At 38.9% G+C, this 11,857-nt stretch overlaps 1 pseudogene; it reads left to right on the plus strand.

Moving 5' to 3' along the window:
* Window positions 1–10,626: 10,626 nt before the first annotated feature.
* LOC101281042 (40S ribosomal protein S4, X isoform-like) lies at window positions 10,627–11,260 on the plus strand (annotated as a pseudogene).
* The last annotated feature ends 597 nt before the right edge of the window (window positions 11,261–11,857 follow it).

The following is an 11,857-nucleotide window of genomic DNA, read 5'->3' on the forward strand; positions in this document are numbered from 1 at the left end:
AAGTAGGTGCTCAGGAATATGTGGAATAAGTGAAGGGAACAAATTAAGCAAGAGAAAAGTTTAAAAACGCAGTACAATGAATAACTGCTTTTCAATCTTTCAAAAATATAATGCCTATCTTTCCTAGAATACACCTTACCCCCTCAAGTCTTAGTTCATTAGATTGTTCTTTCTGTCTAGAATGCTTTTCTCTTCAATTTTATCCTTGGCTCATCCTTCAAGAAGCTACTTAAGAGGTGACATCATTATCTCTACGAGGCTTGTCCTGAGCCCCTAGGGAGAGTTACCAACCTCCTCCCTTGTATGGTCATAAGTCTCTTATGTGAAAAATAGATTCTTGTACTTTATAGTACATACCAGAGCCCCTTGATATTTGTAAGGTATATGTCCTGAGACCTCACAGATCCAAAAGTTTGACTATGGAAATGTTTATATGGGTTTCTGGATTTCTTCTAAATTAAATTTCTAGCTTGCTGCACTCTAGAGCCTGCAAGCCACAACTACTGAGCCCACATGCCACAACTACTGAAACCCGCACGCCTGGAGCCCGTGCTCCACAACAAGAGAAGCCACTGCAGTGAGAACCTCATGCACCGCAACAAAGAGTAGCCCCCGCTCGCCGCAACTAGAGAAAGCCCTTGTGCAGCAACGAAGACCCAGTGCAGCCATAAATAAATAAATAAATAAGAATTGGTGTTCAATTTCTACCTTGAATCCTGGATTTCCTCCCAGAACAAGACAGTCAGCTTTTTGACTTTCACTCAAAGTCGTTCTTTCACTTGATGGCCATTTTGAAAAGTCATATTTATTGGACTATGATTTACGGAGAGTAAAATTCACTTTTTTTTTTTTGGCCACTCCCTGCAGCTGAAAGAACAGCGTCCTAACCACTGGACCAGCAGGAAATACCCAAAATTCACCTTTTCAGATGTATGATTTTATGAATTCTGACAAATACATCCAGGCACATAACCACCACCACAATTTTAGATAGTGTACATTTCTACCAACCCAGAAAGTTCCCTGGTGCCCCTTTGTGATCGCTCCCCAGCCTACAGCTGTGCCTATGGTTTTAACTTTTCCAGAGTGTCATATAGATGGAAACAAATAGCATGTGGCCTTATAAGTTTGGCTTCTTTCGGTTAGCATAACGCATTTGAGATCTGTCCCTTGTGTTGCTGAGTAGTATTCCATAGTATGGAATTCCACTGTATGGAATGTATCACAGTACATGTGTACACATCGTGGATGTTCTGTAGTTTACTCATCCCTTCTCATGTAATGAACATCTGTGCTGTTTGCATTTCTTTTGGTAGTTATGAATAAGGCTTCTATAAACACTTATGTCTTTTGTAAACATATATTTTTATTTCTTTTGGGTAAAAACCTAGAAGATGAGTTAGCTCATGTAGTAAGCACATGTTTAACTTCATAAAAAACTGCCACGCTGTTTTTTCAAAGTGGCTGCACCATTTTTCATCTTACCTGCAACATATGAGACTTCCGGTGGTGCAGCATCCTCGCTGACACTAAGAGACATGTAATGATATCTCATTGTGGTTTTAACTTGCATTTCCCTAATGGCTAATGATCTTTTCAGTGTTTATTAGCCCTCTGTATCTCTTGTTGTATGAAATGTCTGCTCAAATGTTTTGTCCATTTTTTTTTAATGAGATTGTCTGCTTGTAAATTATTGAGTTGTCAGGGTTCTTTACACATTAATGAAATCAGTCTTTTATTAGATAGTGTTTTGTAAATATTTATTTCCAGTCTGTGGCTTCTCTTTCATTCTCTCAACATTGTTTCTTTGTTTTTTTTCTGTTTTTTTCATTTTTATTTTTGGCTGCATTTGGTCTTCATTGTTGCGTGGACTTTTCTCTAGTTGCAGTGAGCGGGGCCTACTCTTTGTTGCGGTGCCTGGGCTTCTCAGTGTGGTGGCTTCTCTTGTTGCAGAGCATGGGCTCTAGATGCGCAGGCTTCAGTAGTTGTGGCGCATGGGCTTAGATGCTCCGTGGCATGTGAAATCTTCCTGGAACAGGACTCAAACCCATGTCCCCTGCATTGGCAGGTGGATTCTTAACCACTGTGCCACCAGGAGAGTCCTTAACATTGTTTTTTGAAGACTGGTTGTTTTTAATTTTGATCAAGTCCAATTTATCAACATTTTCTTTTCTGGTTTGCATTTTTTGGATGCTCTTTACAAAACTTTTGCCTAACCCACGTTCACAAAGATTTTCACCAATTTTCTTCTAGAAATGTTATACTTTAGGTTTTACGCTTAGGTCTGTGATCTATTTTGAGTTAATTTAGTGGCCTCTCCCGTTGGGGAGCACAGGCTCCAGACGCGTAGGCTCAGCGGCCATGGCTCACAGGCCCAGCCGCTCCGCAGCATGTGGGATCCTCCCGGACCGGGACACGAACCTGTGTCCCCTGCATCGGCAGGCGGACTCTCAACCACTGTGCCACCAGGGAAGCCCTTGAGTTAAATTTTTAATACTGTGTGAGGTATAAGTCAAGGTTCACATTTTTGCACATATACGTCCAGCATCTATTGTGGCAACAACACATATTGAAAGTCTATCCTTTCTCCATTGCATGTTTGCACGTTCTCCTCAGCATGTTTGCCAAAAATCAATTGACCATATATGAGTTGTTTTATGCCTGGATTCTATTCTAGGAGTTGGCCAACTTTTTCTGTAAAGGGAAGGATAAGAAAGATTTTAGGCTCAAAGGCCCTACAGTCTCTGCTGTAACTAATCAACTCTGGCATTACAGCATAGTAGCAGCTGTAATAGATAATATGTAAATAAATAAGCCTGGCTATTTTTTTGTATCAACAAAACTTAATTTACAAAACGGACAGCAGGCCAGATTAGGCTTTTAGGTTGTAGGTTGAAAACACTTGCTCTAGTCTGTTTCAGTGTTTTGTGTCTATCCTTTTGCCAGTACCACCCTGTCTTGATTACTCTTGCAAGTTTTGAAATCAGGTAGTACTGTGATTCTTACAACTTTTATCTTTTTTTCAAAATTGTTTAACCATTCGTTTAGCCATTCTTCTGCAGAATTGTTTTGACTATACTTTTTGCTTTCCTATTTAAGTTTAGGATATGCTTGCCAGTTTCTAGAAAAAAAAATCTGCTGGAATTTTTATTAGGATCACACTGAATCTATAACAATTAGAGAATAATAGGAATTTTAACAATATTGAGTCTTCCAATCCATGAACTCAGATACTTCATTCTTTAGAGATATATATTTTATAGTTCTCAGTATACAAAACTTACACATATTTTGTTAGGTTTATACATAAGTATTTAATGGTTTTAGTCCTATTGTGCAGTGATATTTTTTATTTCACCTTCCAACTTTTGCATATATATATATATAAATGATTTTTGTGTATTGAGCATGTATCCTGCAAACTTGCTAAATTTACATATTAATTACAGTAGCTATTTTGTTAATTCTTTGAGATTTCTTATATAGACAGTGATGTCACCTGTAAATACAAACAGTTTTATTTCTTCCTTTTCAATTTCTTTGCATTTTTTTTCTTTCTTTATTGCACTGGCTACAACCTCCAGTAAGACGGTGAATAGCAATGGTAAGACTATACAATCCTCCCTTGTTCCTGATCACAGGGGAAAGCATTCGGTCTTTCACCATTAAGTATAATGTTAGCTCTAAGCTTTTCATAGATGTCCTTTATTAAGTTGAGGAAGTTTCTTTCTATTTCTAGTATTCTTAGAGTTTATATCATGAATGGATATTGAATTTTGTTTAATGCTTTTTCTGCATCCATTGAGATGATCATATAATGTTTCTTCTTTAGTCTATTGATATGGTGAATTACATTCATTTTGTTTCAATATTATGCCAGCTTGCCATCCTGAGATGAAGTCCCTTGATCATGATGTACTATCCTTTTTATGTATTGTTGGATTTGATTTTACAATAGTCTGTTGGGAATTTGGGGGTCTATGTTTATGCAGGTTTTCTTTTCTTATAATGGTTTTGTCTGGTTTCAGTATCAGGATAATGCTGGCCTCATCAAATGAGTTTCCTGGGACTTTCCTGGTGGCACAGTGCTTAAGACTCCATGCTCCCAACGCAGGGGGCCCGGATTCGATCCCAGGTCAGGAAACTAGATCCCACATGCATGCCGCAACTAAGAGTTCGCATGCCACAACTAAGACCCAACACAACCAAATAAATAAATAAATATTTTTTAAAACATAATGAGTTTCTTATGTCAACCCTCTCAGTACAATTTTCACCCACTTACTTGATGAACAAAAGAGCCACTTCAAAATGACTCCCTATATGAAAAATAGTGTGCATCAACAAAGCCTCCTTAGGATATGGATGACAAGCAGTAAGGTAGACATACTCATTGGTTCAGTAACTGAATCCAGAACCCCAGCCCCTTAGTATTAAAGAAAAAACTCTAAGCCTTGGCACAGTTATATATTAGTGTACCTCATTGGTCTCTTCCTGGCTTGGGACTAGCCAAAAAACACATGTTAGTTCCAACTGAGTCTTCGTCTATGCAATTGCTACCCGAATTTTTGTTTTAAAAAAACAAAAAGCAAAAGAAAATCCAAATTCTCTCTCACTAGAATATAATCTCCTTATGGACAGGGCACATAATTTATTTATTTTTGTATTTCCAATACTAGTACAAGGCTTGGAAATTCTTGGGCATTAGCATAATTTATTTAATGAATGAATGAGCACTTTAAAAAGCTACACTTTGTACAGCTTTTCCTTGTACAAAATTCTTATTTCCTAACAGAATAATACTCTCTGAAACAACATATGTCATAAACTCTAAAATTTAAATCTTTCACTGCTACTGTATTCACTGTATTCAATTTGTCTTTGGGTTTTACAGGAGAAAAGCAAGATGGTATTAAGTATAAGTAATGGTAATTGTTGCTTGTTTAAATGGAAGCCTTAATAAATCTCAAGATCATGTTGAAAGCTTAATAGTCTCAAGTTGCAAGCTACGTTATATATTAAGACTTATAACGTTACTGGTTATGTATATTCTTTTTGCAGAAATATTTTTTACTTAGGCTTCAAAATCTCCTTTAACTTTCAAAATAACCACCATTTTATACTTATGGTGGCTCTATGTCTTTGTCAATAAGAGAAAAAAAATCTACATGATGTCTTTTTAACATGTATGTGCATCATGCATCAAGGGGTAAAAAAGACATTTCTGAATTCCTCGTCTTTGGGGTAGCTGATCAGTTAGCTGGCCTACACTACAATGACATCTACTGGCACAAGCAGGACTGAGCATCCAGAGGTAATTGTGAATGTGACACAGCAGTCTTGGAGTCTTCCTTTATGATTACTGCCTGATAATATGAGTTGCATCAGCCTCAATTTCTTAAGAACAGAGGTCATGTTTTTTGTTTTGTTTTGTTTTTTAATATTTATTTATTTCGCTGTGCCCCGTCTTAGATGTGGCACGCGGGATCTTCCTTGTAGCATGAGGGATCTTTTAGTTGCAGCATGCATGCGGGATCTAGTTCCCTGACCAGGGATCAAATCCGGGCCCCCTGCATTGGGAGCGTAGAGCCTTAACCACTGGACCACCAGGGAAGTCCCAGAGATCACGTGTTTTTGAGCTTTGACTCTGTGGTGCCTAACACTATGCTTGTCACATTAAAGATGTTCTACAAATGTATTGGACGATCATGAACGTAATTGCCTGTAGTCTAACCTTTTAAAAAGCATAGGACTTTCCTGGTGATGCAGTTGTTAAGAATCCGCCTGCCAATGCAGGGGACACGGGTTCCAGCCCTGTTCGGGGAAGATCCCACATGCCGTGGCAACTAAGCCAGTGTGCCACAACTGCTGAGTCTGCACTCTAGAGCCGTGAGCCACAACTACTGAAGCCCGCATGCCTAGAGCCCGTGCTATGCAACAAGAGAAGCCACCACAGTGAGAAGCCTGTGCACCGCAACGAAGAGTAGCCCCCACTCGCTGCAACTAGAGAAAACCCGCGTGCAGCAAGAAAGACCCAACATAGACAAAAATAAATATATTTAAAAAGCATGGAATATGATAATATTGTAACAGTGATTTACATTTTCTAAAAAATGATAAAATACTCTAAAATGATGGCTCTTCATCTTTGTGATTGAGAAATCTCTTCCAGAAAAATCACACACAATTTTACACACCATTTCACAAAGGGCCTAAATCCCATCTCTCAACTCCAGGTTAAGAACCCCAGATCAGGAGGGAGCAATATGTTTTGAGACATTTCAAAATGCATGTGGACAAATTAAAACAACAATGAGATATCATTCTATACCTATTAGAAAGGCTAAAATCCAAAACATTGGCAACACCAAATGCTAGCAAATATGTGAAGCAACAGGAATTCTCATTCATTGTTGGTAGGAATGTAAAATGTTACAGTCACTCTGGAGGACAGTTTTGCAGTTCCTTATAAAACTAAACATACCTTTATGTATGAACAAGCACTCATGCTCCTCGGTATTTACCCAACTGGGTTAAAAACTTATGTTCACACAAAAATCTGCATACAAATTTTTAGAACAAATTGATTCATAACTGCCAAAAGCAACAAAGATGTCCTTTAGTAAGTGAATGGATAAACAAATTGTTGTAATCCATGCAATGAAATATTATTTAGCAATAAACATAAATAAACTGTTAAGTCACGCAAAGACTTAGATGAACCTTAAGAAGGAAGAAATTTTCCTCTACTCTTCTAGGTTCTTCTGGCTGGTCTAAGAATTAAATTGACATGAGACAGATTAATAGGAGAGAATTATACAAAAGTTTAATAACATGTGTACATGGGAGAGACCCAGGAAAACTGAGTAACCCACCAAAATGGCTGAAACCCTCACCTTAAATGCCCTCTTCAGCTAAAGACAAAAGAGGATGTTTAAAGTAGTAGTTTGGGACTTCAAAGCAGAGGAAGGCAATTCACATGAAGTTGGAAAAGCAAATGTTTGGTAAACAAATGTTTTCTGGGCCACTCAAAGGCAATGGGACACACAGTGGACTCTGATCTCCAGGCCCTGCCAAGTCTCCCCTACCACACCTACCCCATATTCTTTCCATTTATCCCTGGTGACAGCTCTATTCTGGGAACAGGGCCTTTAAATGCTTGAGGCAGCTAAGAGAAAGGTCAAAGTTTCTTCCTGAGTCTTTCAGGCCTTGATTGTTCTCAGTTCAAAATAAACCACAAGCCAAAGAGACATTTTGGGATGGCCAATTTTGCTCTCCTACAAATGCATACGGCTAAGTGAAAGAAACCGGTGTGAAGAGGCTACATACTGTACAATGCCAACTATATGACATTCTGGAAAAGATAAAACTATGGAGATAGAAAAAGTTCAGTGGTTGCCAGGGGTCAGGGGGAGGAAAGGAATAAATAGATGGAGAACAGGGATCTTTGGGACAGTGAAACTATTCTGTATGATACGGTAATGGTGGATACGACATACCTTATACATTTGTTTAAACCCAGAGAATGGACAACACAGAGAGTGAACCCTATTGTAAACTAAGTACTTTAGTCACTAATAATGGATCAGTATAGGCTCAATTGCAACAAGTGTACTACACTAATGCAAGATGTTAATAATAGGAGAAACTCTGGGGCGGGGGTGGGGGAGGCAGTGGAGGAAGTGGGTCGGAACTCTGTACTTCCTAATCAATTTTTCTATAAACCTAAAATTACTCTAAAAAAGAGTCTATTCATTTAAAAAATGAAAAGAAATAAACTTCTATCATATTGATATATTATAGGATCTATTTGTTATGGTACAAAAAATGCATGTGGTCTTATAAGGAATGAATTGAACAAGTTTACCTTCTAATGTTATTCTCTGCTACAATTTTAAATGTCACATAATCTATGCCAGGAGTTTATTTCATAAGAGCTCATGTAGTCAAGTCTCTCTAACAGAAGGCTACTTTGCGATTATAAACCCTACAGAGAAAAAGACTTTTTACTTAATTCTTGGGTTGATGAAATTAAATACTTCATTTGGTGTGCTTTTCATTTTGATGTCCCTTAGGGCTGAGAATTGCCTTTCTCAGAAAGCACTATAAATCGTCTGTGAATGGCTGGTGTGATAGAGGGAAGAAGGACGAGTTTATTATAGCCTCTGCCAAGAGCTCTAGGCACATCTAGCAAGCGGGTGCCAAGAAATGTTTATTGGTGTGGTAGGGAGTTCTACTCCCTGGATCCTGGTGAAAAACTGAAAATTGCTTTTGGCCTGTCAGTTGCATTGTAAAAAGTCTTCCACTTAAAAATTGATTACCATTTTATCTCAGAAAGCAGAATGGCAGTCCAGCAAATCATGATTCCCATAAGTACTCATCTGAACCCCTGGTGCTTACCAAAGTGGAAATATTTTTAGCCCATCTCCATAAAGTTTAAAGGTAGGTGGACATTTGGGCCATAGCTTGAGCAATTTCAGGACAGCAGTTTGTCTTCTGGCCTGAGTTATATGGAGTTTGGGTCTCTCATAATAAAAAATTTTACAAAATAACAACTTCACCACAGGGCAGGCTTAAACTTAGGTAACAGAAAAAAGAATAATTGTAAGATAAAATTATAGCTATAACTGTTCATATTATTCAGGCTAAAAGATATTTTGGTGTGACTAAATGTGCTTGGCTTATGTCCAGGGAAAAGACCCTGCCCTAAATGAAGACATAAAACCAAAGGAAGTGAATCTCTACAGCCCCACTGGAGTCCTACCTTCCTCTTAGCTTGCTTGGGGTGTAAACTGGAACATATACTGAAGTCTAGTACACCGGGGCCAATGTAAGCTTTTTGATGGAAAGCAGACCACGTGAGACGGGAGGAGCCTTAGAGAGTCTCCGACTCTAACATCTCTACCCACCCAGACTCTTGTTAGAAATTCATGTATCTAATTTTGTAAGTTGCAGTTCTTTCTGGTCACTTACTGTAAACTGCAGTTATACCGGTCACTAACACCCTTGAGTGAATTCATTTGTCAGATTTCACTCTTATGTAGCATCTGGCCCAAAACAGGGCTCTAAAGAAACCATATACTCTAAAAAAATCTATTTAAGTTAGGGAGGAGGAATGATTTTGAAAGAAGAAAGTATTGGGACAGTTGGGGGACTGCCCAAAACTGTAGCAGTAGCAGCACTTCTGCTTAAAGATATTTATCACAAGCAGCAACAGCAACTAGGCACATATGTTTGCCTCCTACTCAGTATCCAGATTCCTTTGCTGAGAGATTCAGAGGATGAAATACCTAGTGGATAACTGTTACCACCTTTACTAACATTTCCCCCTCCATTCAGTACTAAATGTTTCACTTGTGAAAATCCTTTAGCCAGACATTAATTGAGATAATATACTGAGGTCTACTTATCTTTAAGGTAGAGGAATCTGAGCCACTATACTCAAAGCAGCATCAACCTGATGTTAAAAAGTCACTTGTTATCAATCAGACCTATTAAAATAGGAAGAAATGATTGTAGGGGAAGGGGTAATGTTGTAGTGCTAAAACAGGTTATATTCTCAAAACCTGTTTGTTAATGCAAGCCATACATTAGGTACACAAAGTCTAACATTTTGGTCCAGGTCACACGGTAGCTAAGTAGCTGAGTCAGGATTTAAACCCAAGCTCATCTGACTCACATTATTTCCCCTATTATTTCAACATCCTGTCAATGACATAAAATTTCAGCCACTGTTTTAAGTGCTTTATGTCCATTAACTCATTTAATCTTCCCTGTAGTTCTATGCAGTAGGGACTATTATTATCTCTATTTACACATGAAGACCTGGAGACAGTGACAGCAGAAATAATCTGTCCCAGGCTATGCAGCTAGAAAATGGTAAAGCTTAGATTTGACCCCAGATAACCTTGACAATACAATAATGTTTCTCTAAAATTCTAACTTGAGATTTGTCTTCTTACAAATGAACTTTGAAATCCTCCTGCATGGTGATCAGTTTCAGCCTTTAGAAGACATCTCTCTTCCCACTCCCTTTCCACACCCTTGTTCTTCATCTGTAGCAGGTGAGGTCATGAGCTCAGTGAGAGCAGCACACCACAGACATTCAGCAGGCTTGCTCTGAATCAGTGGACAGGATTCAAAGCTTAACTCCCAGCTGTGTAAAATTGGGCAAGTCCCATAACCTCCCCCTTAGTTCTCTTGCGTATAAAATGGGGATATTCAACCCTATCTCATGTCATTGTTACGAGGATTAAAAAGGTATGTGTGGGGACTTCCCGGGGAGCGCAGTGGTTAAAAATCCCCCTGCCAGTGCGGGGGACACGGGTTCAAGCCCTGGTTGGGGAAGATCCCACATGCCACGGAGCAGCTAAGCCCGTGCACCACAACTACTGAGCCTGCGTGCCACAACTAGTGAAGCCCGTGCGCCTAGAGCCCATGCTCCACAACAAGAGAAGCCACCACAGTGAGAAACCCGAGCACCGCAATGAGAAGTAGCCCCTGCTCGCCGCAACTAGAGAAAGCCCGCACCCAGCAACGAAGACCCAACACAGCCAAAAATAAAATATTAAATAAATAATTTTTTAAAAAAATATATGTGTGGCTCTTTTCATGCCTAGCGCAGCCATGGCTTGTGGTCCCAAGAAGCAACTGAAGCGCGTAGCAGCTCCAGAGCATTGGATGCTGGATAAACTGACTGGTGTGTTTGTTCCTTGTCCATCTAGAGGACCCCACAAGCTCAGGGGAAGTCTCCCCCTAATCATTTTCCTAAGGAACAGACTTAAGTATGCCCTAACAGGAGATGAAGTAAAGAAGATCTGCATGCAGCGTTTCATTTAGATTGATGACAATATCCACACTGATATAACCTACCCTACTGGTTTTATATATGTCATCAGCGTTGACAAGACTGGAGAGAATTTTCATCTGACCTATGAAACCAAGAGTCATTTTGCTGTTCATCATATTACACCAGAGGAGGCCAAATATAAGTTGTGCAAAGTGAGAAAGATCTTTGTGGGGACAAAAGGAATCCCTCATCTGGTGACCCACTATGCTCACACCATCCGCTACCCTGGTCCCCTCATCAAGATGAATGACACTATTCAAATTGATTTGGAGACTGGCAAGATTACTGACTTCATCAAACCTGACACTGGGCAACAAACCATGGATCTCTCTTCCCCGTGGAAACTGTATCCACCTTACCATTGCTGAGGAGAGAGGCAAGAGACTGGCAGCCAAACAGAGCAGTGGATAAAATGATCTCTAAGTGACATGACTTGTACTTAAAGATAACACTACATTAAAAAAGAAATGTATGTGTGTATGCACCCCAGTGTTCACAGCAGCACTATTTATAATAGCCAAGACATGGAAGCAACCTAAGTAAGTATCCATCAATAGATGAATGGATAAAGAAGGTGTGGTACATATATACAATGCAATACTACTCAGCCGTAAGAAAGAATGAAATGATGCCATTTGCAGCAACACAGATGGACCTAGAAAATATCATAATACTAAGTGAAATTATTCAGACAGAGAAGACAAATACCATATGATGTCACTTATACGTGGAATCTAAAAAATAATACAAATGAATTTATTTACAAAACAGAAACAGTCTCACAGACATAGAAAACAAACTTATGGTTACCAAGGGGGAAAGGGCGGGGGGAGGAGTACGAGATTAACAGAAACACACCACTATATATAAAACAGATAAGCAACAAGGATTTACTGAATAGCACAGAGAACTATATTCAATATCTTATAATAATCTAATTGGAAAATAATCTGAAAAAATATATATATGTATAACTAAATCACTTTGCTGTACATCTGAAACTAACAC

This window comes from Orcinus orca, chromosome 9 (genome assembly GCF_937001465.1).
Source record: "Orcinus orca chromosome 9, mOrcOrc1.1, whole genome shotgun sequence".
Lineage (NCBI taxonomy): Eukaryota > Metazoa > Chordata > Mammalia > Artiodactyla > Delphinidae > Orcinus > Orcinus orca.